The sequence below is a fragment of the Macaca thibetana genome, chromosome 6 (genome assembly GCF_024542745.1).
Source record: "Macaca thibetana thibetana isolate TM-01 chromosome 6, ASM2454274v1, whole genome shotgun sequence".
NCBI classification, from domain to species: Eukaryota; Metazoa; Chordata; class Mammalia; order Primates; family Cercopithecidae; genus Macaca; species Macaca thibetana.
The window spans coordinates 107,648,866-107,659,939 of NC_065583.1; the positions used below are offsets into that span (position 1 = coordinate 107,648,866).

Genomic DNA, 11,074 nt, shown 5'->3' on the forward strand with positions numbered 1-11,074 from the left:
TCTCCACCCTTCCCTTGGTTATCTGACAGCGTGGCATCACACACCATCATATGATGATGACTCTCACATTTTCAACTCCAGTCCAGATGTCCAGAGCACTCCCCTGAGTCACAACTATCCCCTCAATACTCCTCCTAGTTGTCCAGCAGTCATGCCGAGCACAACAGGTGCAAAGCTGAATTCTTGATTCCCACCCCCACACCCAACTTCTCCCAAAAAATGGCAACTCTGTCTTTCCTTGGAGTCACCCTTGACTGTTTCCTTTCACAACTGGATTCAGAATCTGACCTTTCTCATCACCTCCACTGCAACACCAGGCAAGCCACCACTGTCTTCTTCCTAAACTGTTACATCAGTAGTCTCTCTGCTCCCACTCTTGGCCCTCCATAGCCTTTTCTCCACAGGACAGACAAAGGAAATCGAGTCATGTCATGCCTCTGCAAAATTCTCCAACGGCTTCCCATCTCATTCTGAGTGAAGGCCAGAAGGATGACCTAGAGTGCCTCCCGTTGCCTGCCCCTCCTCCACTCTCTCCCAGCCTCTCTGAAGCCCTGCCCACTACTCTACTCCAGCCCCACAAGCCTCCTTGCTGTTTTTGCCTCAGACCATTTGCACTTGCTGCTCCACCTTCCAGCATGGCTCTGCCCCTGGATATGCAGATGCCTTGCTTTCTCCCTTTCTTCTCATCTCTGCCCCAGTGTCATCTTACCAAAGAGACTCTCCCTGATCATCTTATATGAAATGGCAACCGCCAAGCCTTGCTTTATTTTCACTCATGCCCCTTACCATCACCTAGCATATTAGAGATTTATTTGCTCGTTGTATGTCATATGTTTCCTTCCACTAAAACATAAGCTCCATGAGAACAGCAACTTCAAAGACAGTTTTGTTCACCATCTCCCCAGTACATACAACCATATAGGCAGGCAGTGGATAATGAATATTCACTGAAGAGATAAATCATTTCTCATCAAGAACAGAAAATTCTCTTCAGGTCTGGTAATGTTTTCTCAGATTCTGAGGTTTTCTTGTGATAGGCTCTCCTTGCTACATGTTGTGATGGGAGTGTCACTGTCTACTTTCATTCACTTATTCACCTATTCATTCATTCATTCTTTTTTCCCATACTTACTGAGTGTCTACTGATCACCAGGTACTGTGCAACCTGCTGGGCCCAGAACGGAACCCTCAGCCTCTATCAGCGACTCTTAAAAAAACATCTTCAGGCCGGGCACTGTGGCTCACACCTGTAATCCCAGCACTTTGGGAGGCCAAGGTAGGCAGATCACCTGAGTACAGGAGTTCGAGACCACCCTGGACAACATGGCAAAACCCCGTCTCTACTAAAAATACAAAAATTAGCCAGGCATGGTGGCGCATGCCTGTAATCCCAGCTACTCGGGCAGCTGAGGCAGGAGAATCGCTTGAACCTGGGAGGCAGAGGTTGCAGTGAGCCAAGATCGTGCCACTGCACTCCAACCCCTGGGCGACAGACTGAGACTCCGTCTCAAAAAAAAAAACAACAAAAAAAAAAAAAGTCTTCAGAGCCCAGTGAGTATTGTCTATTCCCCAGGAGGTCCCCTGACCCAACCAGGAGGCTTTCCTTCTTCTCTGAGCTCTTCCTATTATCTCTGTATTTTGTCCTATGTCATCTATCACACTCTGATGATGAGAGTTTTCTTTTGCTCTTCCTGGTAGGATAAGCAACCTCCCAACTAGGGTCTCAGCTACAGATTGTCTAAAACACCACAATACCATGCACCTCTTATGCCTTCTGGTAGCAGTAGCCCAAGAGTATTACTGTTTAATCCCTTTATTTAAAATATCAGATAGGCTACCTCTTTGCTAACAAAATAATGGGATAATCAGGCAGATATGCAAAGTAAAGGTACTGGGAAGAAGATATCAGGAAGAGAAACATTAAAAAGGAGGAAATAGACATAAAATATGAACTACTATAAGAGTCAGCATCTCTGGAACACCTGCTACACACTGGGTAATTGTATCAGACACTACTACTATTGTAGCTAACATAACTATGGTGCTTACTCTGAACCAGGCACTGTATGATTAATATTTATTAACACATTTCATCCCCAAAACAATTCCATTTGACAGATGAGGAAACTGCAGTGCTATTTAAGTAACTTCCCAAGGGCACACAGCTAATCAATGGTGGCTCTCTGCAGACACTCTGCTATGTAGTTCAAAGTCCTTTATGTAATAATTAGGGTTACCAAGTATCCTATTTTGAACCAAAGAAAATGGTATTTGAAAAATGTCTGGTATTTTTCCATTAAGAAGTTTCATTAATGTGTTACAGTGTGACTTGTACCTAGGTATGTTCACCCGCTTCCCGGCGCTGTCCTATTCACCCCTGGCAGTTTGCTGAGTCTTGCTGAGAAAACATTCATAGAACAGTAGATACATTATCTCATTTTGTTTAAGAGCACAACACTCAAGATACTCAAGACTCAAAGACCTAAAAGATAAACTAAGGTGTCAACTGCTATTTCTAGGTGATAGAATACAAGCAGTTTTTATTTTCAACTCTTTACTATCTGTAATTTCTAGATTTTTAACAATAACCATCTTTATATCTAAAGTAAGAGTCTGGAAAAGTCATATTTTTAAAATGTGCCTCTTATGTAAAGAAAAGCTGTGTGATTTTATGCAAAATGGTAGGTTATCAGTAAGTCGACCATATCAGATAATATATGTATAAATGTATTAACTGGAAACGTTTTACCCAAGCATATACAGAATTGTTTTTTAACCATCTGCCAAACTTACTCTCCATAATTGCATGAGTCATTAACATATTTGTTTTGTAGACAAGAAAGCTAAGGCCCAGGGAAAGTGATTAACCTGCCCGGGTTATTATATTAAGTGGTTGAACCAGAACGCAAACAGTCCTGACAGAGAGCAAAGCCCACCCGCTGCAGTATACAATCTCCCAAATTCCCTCATTCAAAGGGACCTTCACCAAGTTCTGAGGTTTATAGAAAGTCCTTTTCACCTATGGTCTTAGTGTGACCCAGAAGAAAGAAAAAACCTACCCTCGCAATCAAAGTGAACATTTATGAGCTGGGTGCAGTGGCTCATGCCTATAATCCCAGCACTTTGGGAGGCCAAGGTGGGAGGAATGCTTGAGCCCAGGAGTTCGAGACCAGCCTGGACAATACAGCGAGACCTTGTTTCTATAAAAAAATGAAACAAATTAGCTGGATGTGGTGGTGCATGTCTGTACATGCAAGCCACTCAGGAGGCTGAGGCAGGAGGATCACTTGAACCCAGCAGTTAGAAGCTGCAGTGAGCTATGTTCTTGTCACTGCACTCCAGCCTGGGTGAGACCCAGTCTCTAAAAATTGGGGTGGTCAGGACATTTCCAGAGGCAAACTAGCATTCATCTCCTCGCCCATTCCTCTTCTAAGGTTCTCTCAGGATTTTTCCTGATATTAGTCTTGGCCATACTCTTCTGAGCTGGATCTAAGGTTACAGAGAGGATCCATCCAAATTCCAAAATTATCCTCAGCCCAGGAATTTCCTGTGGGTCACATGTAAGCTAAAGTAACTCTGTAGATTTTAATACATAGCAAGAGTATCTGAGAGAACCTAGGGAACCTCCGTTCACCAAACTAGAGTCTCAATCCAAATACCCAATTCACCCTCAGAACTTACCTCACCTTCCTGGTGATCCTTTAACAAGAAAAGTGGTCCCTGGAAGGAGGTCAGGCCTCTCAGGGCAGTCCTGTTAGCCACAGTAACAGCTAGGGACAAAGCCAGTGGATTCCAGAGGTGCTGGGAGTGAGAGCTGTTTCTCCAGCTCCTCCCTGCCCCCTGGAAAAGCACAGTTTAAACTCCCTCCTAAATAACAGGTACACTTAGGGTCTCTAAAACGAGATCCTTAAAAAAAAGTCCTATTCTGCTGTTTTGAAAGAACTAATCAAAATTATTGAAGAAGAAAATAAGCCTTTTCCCTTGTAATAGAGGAGAGACGTAGAAGGAAGTCAGGAGAAGCAGGGTGAAATGCAGGCCTCTGAAAACAAAAACCAATCTTTCCAAGTCCTCACTCCTCATTGTAGTAGCACAAAGTAGCCTTCAAGAGTCCCTATGTTTATGTTTGGAAAAAGGACTCTTGAATGTATAAATAACTTTTTCTTTCCTTGCTTCCCTCACACAATCAAGCAGATATTCAGTCATGTGTGGTGTGTGGACTTTGGCATGATTAGATTTAATCAGCAAGCCCCTTCCTTCTGATGCAGTTCTCTAAGGCCTAAAGCAAATTAGTCCACATCAAGGAAAAACTGGCAAACTGAGGGGAGGAAAACCTGATATATAAAAACACCATGATAAAACCGAAAGACCTCAAATGAAGTGGCGGACTCTGATAAGACCACTTCAAGTGACTCTAAAAATACAAACTAATGAGGAAGATGCCCCATATGTCATCATCACAAAGAACTCTACAAATAAGTTAAATCCCCTATAATCTTATGGAAAGACACTGGCACACAAAAATATTTTGTTTCTTTATAATTCATGAGGAGCTCCATTCTCCAGTGCCCATCCCTACAGCCACATGTGTTTCAGGCCCCCTAAATATCCTCAAAAGTAATTGAGTTCTATAGACAAAAAACTATGCTAGCAAAATAGAGAATTCTCCATGGAAATGTATGTTTTTTCACTTATTTTTTATGTGTTCTCAATGGAAACATTTTGAATGAATGAATAAATGGACAAATGGATGAATGAATGATGAAAGCCAAGTACTACCTGGCGTTCCTCCAAATTGTTCTGTTTCTTCTGGTTGAGAAGCCCTACTTAATTCCTGAACCCTGTTTCATTATCCTGCGCAAGTCGGAAACACCACCGGGTAGGTAGGGATGAATGAGAGCTGGATGTGAGAGTTGTCAACATTCTTAACCAGGACGCTCCATTGTCAGGAACGTCACAGACCAGACAGATGAGACAAGTGATTTCCCTGCCTCTGCGGAACAGTGTGAAATAAGCTGGGGGCTACTCTGAGGGCCGGTGGGTTTTTCCTGCTTCCGTCTGGGGCTCTGCAGTAGATCCCTTTGCAGGCTACCCCACACTATCATGAGGACAACCGTTACCCAAGCACACTTGCAGGAAGAGCAAGGTCAAGCAGCGGGGCCAGGCTTAGCTTTCCTGGGCCACTCTCAGGTGCCTACATGGTGAGAATGGGATCCCATAAATCCCGAAGGCCTCGGAGAAGAACAGGAAGTGGCCTGAATTGAGCGCTTGTGGCCTGTCGTGAGGCCCACCACGGTGCAAAGGAAGAGACCAGATGGCAGACGTTTCTGGGGGAAGCATCTGGGTCAGCAGCCAGGGGAAGAGAGTCCAAGGTTTCTGTAGCGGAAGAGCCAGGGTGGGGCCAAGTCAGGGTGAAGCCAGAAGGAGAATCACCAGGTCCTGACTAGCACCACAATCCCAGCTGCTGACCTTTATCACAGATGCCAGAACACCCAGTAATAAAGCACTCATGCCTTAGGGAAGAGCCTAGACCAGTCAAGCCACAGCAGAACCCAGGAGGACCCAGGAGGTGCAGTGTAGATTGAAGGATTGGGACTTTCCATCCCTCCACCTCCACCCCCCGCCATTAACCTCCACTGTCGCCAGGAAATCACATTCAACAGCAGCTTGACAAGGAAGAGTAGGAGAGGGAAAAAACTTGAGACACTGAATATTTTACGTAAAGACACTGATCAGTCACCAAAAATGACTATTTAGATTATTGTATCAGACCAAGTTTTCTATATTAGACTAAAATATATCCTTTCCCCTCCCCTGCCCCACTGCCTATAGAGTGGGACCCCATGAAGATGATCACATCAATTGTAGATAAAGACTATCTGGGTGTAGCGTGGGTAAATTTGTGCCACGAGACACTTTCAATATTTACTGCCTACTTTCTGGGATCCAAGTGCTGCCAGAGATGTGATAACAGGCTCGCTGCCTTCAAAGAATTCAGTGTCTTAGGATATAGAGGTTTAATAACAGCTGTAATACAGTAATGAGACGGCCTTTCCTAAACATATACACAAGGCAGAGTGGCACTGGAGTTACAATGCTGAACTCCAAGGGAATTCAGAGAATGCCTCTTGGAAAAAAGGACACTCAAGCTGCATCTTAAACAGCAAATTGGAGATTAATAGTTAAAAGTGGGATAAATATTCACTTGTATTTGCTAAAACAAACATAAAAGAGTGAGGGAGGAGATTTATGGAAGGCATGTGAGGGTGGCTCACAAACCTAAAAGAATTAAGCATCCAAGTCTTGAGAGGTAGGAACCTGGGCAGCAACAAGGGCCTGGAACCCAGGTAGGACCCTCTCACTCATCTACTTCTCATGTTTGCAGTATTTCCTCCTACTACAGGCTGGTTTCTTCCAGCTAAAGGTTTTCACTCCAATCTATCCAGCATTGCCACCCAAAAAAGAACACATTGCCCACCAACCTCCAGTTTGAATAATCCCAGGGAAGGATTCTGATTGGCTATGATTAAATCATGTGCCCAACCCAGGCCAATCATTGTGAACCAGGCAGGAGGAGTGCTGTGATTGGCCTAGTCTGGGTGGGATGCCCATCCCGCTGCACTCAGCAAGGCAAAGTTACGTGAGAAGTCGGTAGCAACATTTGGACGTATGGCCAGAGTAACGGAGGGGCCACTTCCTAAAGAGCAAAGGGAAGAAACATACTAAGCACGCAAAACTAACCATCCAGGCCAGCACAACATTTGGCACCTCTCTACATTTCTGTATCGCCATGAATCAACAGGCCACAAGGCTAGGCTATTTTCTATCACTTTGATACATTCTATGTATATCTGACTCTGTCCTTTGCTTAGAAGGAACATCCTGCCATTAAAACCCCACCAAGCTCACCACAGCCTTACAGGCTATTGAAATGACATTCTTTTCATGATACCCCCAACTTGAACTGGTCTCTTTGCCTTGAACTTTGACGGTAATTTTTCCTGATCTCTCCTATGGGACTTAATCACTTTCTACCTTACTTAATTAATGTATCTGAATAAATAATCATTTGTCCTTCCCTAAAACCAGGAGTGATGGAGAGGAGTCCCCTGAACAAGAATACAGTTAATGATAATACTGTCTCCCTTCCACCTGCAGAGATTAACGGAGAATGATACCTTGTCCAAGAATTTGAGCAGCCAAAAATAAACAAAAATTTACTTTCAAAAATTTGGCAAAGTATTTGTTTAACTAAAGGGAGCTTTGAGGGTATTCAGCTATGTTGTTTGGCGAAGGGTTTGCAACGGGTCTCCTCTACTCCGCTGACAATGGTAGACCTCTAGGCAGAGTCTGGAATTGAAACGGCTCTGTATGAGGTTAAACACTCTCTTCATTGAGAGCCAAAGAAATCTTAGCAGGTTATGTCACCTTTAGGAAAATGTTTCTCTTCCTTAATAAGGATTTCTCTAGTGACTTACTCATCCTGTGGTATTCAGCTATCATTTGGGGAGTTTTTAGACTGAATACACACACGCATGTGTACATCTGATGTATCATCCACATGCATGTGTACATCTGATGAAACTTGACAAAATGGAGGAAGGGAAAGAAAAAAAGACAAATAAGTCCATGAGAAAAAAGTATCTCACCTTTAAAAATCATTAACATTTCTAAAATGCCATCATACCTCCACCTACTTACTGTGTCAAGGATTATTTTTTCAGATTAGGTGCCTGCCCTCTAAACATGAAATGAGCTCATGAAATAGGCCAAAACAATGGTCTCAGGGTCTTAGGTCTCCATTCCAAGCATGCTAAATCTCTCTAACTGTATCTTTTTGTCTGGGATAAACCTGTAAACCTTCCAGGCCACAGTGGAAAGCACTCCCAGCCCCTTTTTTTTCCCAATTCATCCTGTCTCTTCCTCTCCTAAGCCAACCATCCTGTGCTCCAGGCATCTGTGCATCTGTTCCCAATCCCAATCCAATGATGTATTTAAGTACTGTATCTGTGTATAGGAGGAAGGTATCAAGATGCAGAAACAACCCTACCATCTTGCTCCTCCAGAGTCTCCCCCTGTCAATTCTCCTCCTAGTAAAGATACACAAAGGAGAGGGAGGAGCTAAGATGGGGAGGCACGATGGCACCTTTTGAACCCAAGGTAGCTACCTATTGAAGTTTACCATCCCTTACCTCTACTAAGAGGTGGTGAAACATACCAGGAAGAACAAAGCCTTTTGAGTGTCCCGGTTCTTGGCCTGGCTCTGCTATTTATTAGCTCTAATTTGTGGCAACTCATTTCTCCTCTCTGAGCCTTGGAGTCCCCAACTAATAAATGAAGATGACAAACACATCTAATATACAGGTCTTTTACAAGACAACATGTGCAAAAAACACATTATTCATATGTCATTTTTCACTTCTTCTCCTTCTTGATTCTACCTTGGTTACTGTTCCCTATGTGTCGTGGTATGACTTTGGGAATAACTGTAAAACTCAGCCTCAGTTTCTTCACCTATGAAACAGAGGCAATATCTGTATTACAGAGTTATTTTGGGACTCATATATCATAGATATAAAGCATATACGATAGCTTAGTAAAGAGTAGTTATGATTAATAGGGTACCATATAAATATTAGTTATTTTTATTATTATTAGAGAAAATACAGTGCTATCTAAGCTCTCCAAGGTTGTCAAGCTTTCTGGTATGCATCGCCCTCTTTGGCAACTGTAGCCTGGTTTTGCACCAGCAAAAAGAAAAAAGAGAGAAAAAAAATGTTCACACTATGTGTCATTGGAGAGGTAGCATATGATATAAACTGGGGAAGGAGAGAACAAGAGAAGTTGCACAAGTGGATAAAAGGCATAAAAGAATGATTTCAACATTTCCTGGGGCCTAATGATTTATACTAAAGTATGCATTTTAAAGACTGAATGACAATTATGAGAACCTTGGGTAAAGCCTAATTCCTATATTTTTCAACCCTTGATTAATAAGCAATAAATTTGTTGACTGAATCTCCTACTTAAAAAAAAAAAAAAAAAAAACAGAAAATCAGGCATTCCTGGAGCCCTTCAAGTGGAACAGTAATGGATTCTGGCCCACTCCAATCATTAACTGCTGGGCTGCTAGTACAGCCTTTCCTGGCGCTACCTATGAAAGGAACAAGCCAACTTTTGGGAACCCTAGGAGTACATTTTGGGCAGCCTGGTTTTAACTGCTTTCATCGTGCTCCGTGCTGGACATGGGTCTTTTCCAAAGGCCCTGCTTCCAAGTCACATCCTCTTATCTTCCCTCTGAAGGGGTGAGGATAAGAAAGTACTAGATATACTTTTTAATTGAAATATGGTATTAGTGAGTTTCTGCTAATGTTATTTTCCTCTTGTTACCAATCCTTGCTCTAAATTTTCACATCGCTCCCTCCACAAGCCAGTAATATATATGTGTCTGGGTTTCTATCAAAAAAATAGTGAAAACTAGGACAGGAGGAGATATTAAACAAAGGAAATACTTGACAATGGAGGTCAGGACAAGGAAAGAACAAGAGAGAACATCAGACACTATTTCTGATCAAATTCAAGAGAGGTTTGCCAATAAGCCAGTAATTCCAAGCCCTCAAAGCCACCTTCATGATTTCTCGGGTGACTTGAACCTACATCTGAGAATGATGTTGGTGGTGATTAGAAGGAAGGGAAGAATGATTAAGAAATTCAAGCCACCTCAGTTCTGAAGACTGACAAAAATTCTTATGATATCCTTTAAGCAACAAGAGACCACAGTTCCCAAATGGCCATCAGGCTAAAAAACCAAGTCCCTTGGTATTTCTTCCACTATATGGAGGGGGCATGTCTGAGTCCTGGGAGATGGGTCCCCACATTAAGATCCGTGTAAGCAGAGACAGCATCTTTCAGGGTCATTACTTCACCATACCCTCAAGAACAGTGCCTGCCACCCCCACCCCAGATGTTTGTTGAACATATGAATAATGCCCCCTTACATCACTGTTGCCCTCATCTGTCAAATGAGGGAATTGGACCAGATTGTCTCTAAGGCCCTTTAGGCTCTAAGGATATGTGATTCTGGGACTCCGTCCAGCTAGCATTACAGCATGACCAAACCCACTCTTCATAACTAAATCACCATGATTTCATAAAGAACATAAGTGTGGAACATGGTCTAACAATCCCCACCTCTCTGCTACCAACCTAATTTTCACTCATCTTTTATCAGTGGCAAATAGTTAATCATTTCCATATCCCAGGTACCTGCTTTCACTTGAATCATGTTTAATTTATACATAGCTATGCTATGACTTTCTGTTGCAGCTCATACTAGCCATGCTTCAACTTTGGATTTAAAAGGAGAGCATGATGAATGCATTCCCTACAACTCCAACAGACTCTCAAAGCTCTCCACTGGCCTCCTCATCATTAATCCCATGTCCCTCTAGTGTTAGGCCACCCAGGTCCCAACAACGTTGGGCCACAAAAATACAAAACTAAATAAAGCAGATTACACCCCAAATTTAACTGGGTTAGAATTGACACAGAGATTTGGTAGACTCTACAGAACGGTACCTACCCTCTAGAAGCTTTCAATGTACCAGAACTAATAATATTCACTCCAAAGTAATAATAACTTTGTGTATCTCCTCTCTCAAAAACAATTTACATGGTTTTTTATTTACTATTTGGGAATAATTTCGAACTTACAGAAAAGCTAAAGGATATCCACTAATTTTTTTTAAGCTGAAAGAGTAACAGCAGCACAAAAAAAATAGCAATATATACTATTTACCCAGATTTACATATTGTTAACATTTTACTCCATTTTCTATTTGTGTACAAGCTTGTTTTATAAGCACATGCTTGTACTGTTTTTTATATATATATATATATACACACACACACACACACACACACACACACACACACACACACACACACACATATGATTCACCCCCTGAATCATTTAATAGTAAGTTACATATATCATGGCCTTTTAATATACGACTGTATCCACCAAAGATATACAGTCTTTTGTGTTGAAATTTTTTTCAATCTGTTCCTTATAACA

General features: G+C 42.3%; 1 protein-coding gene across 5 annotated transcripts in view; it reads right to left on the reverse strand.

The window, feature by feature from the left end:
• ARHGEF28 (Rho guanine nucleotide exchange factor 28) overlaps nt 1-11,074 on the reverse strand; it is a 313,178-nt gene that overhangs the window by 111,809 nt on the left and 190,295 nt on the right. The window contains exon 1 of one of the 5 annotated variants that reach the window (XM_050793499.1): nt 4,777-10,852. The exons of the other annotated variants lie outside the window; for them this stretch is intronic. The gene's annotated coding sequence lies outside the window, so the exon portion shown is untranslated. Of the gene's footprint in view, nt 1-4,776; nt 10,853-11,074 lie in introns of those variants that run through there. 5 annotated transcript variants of the gene reach the window in all.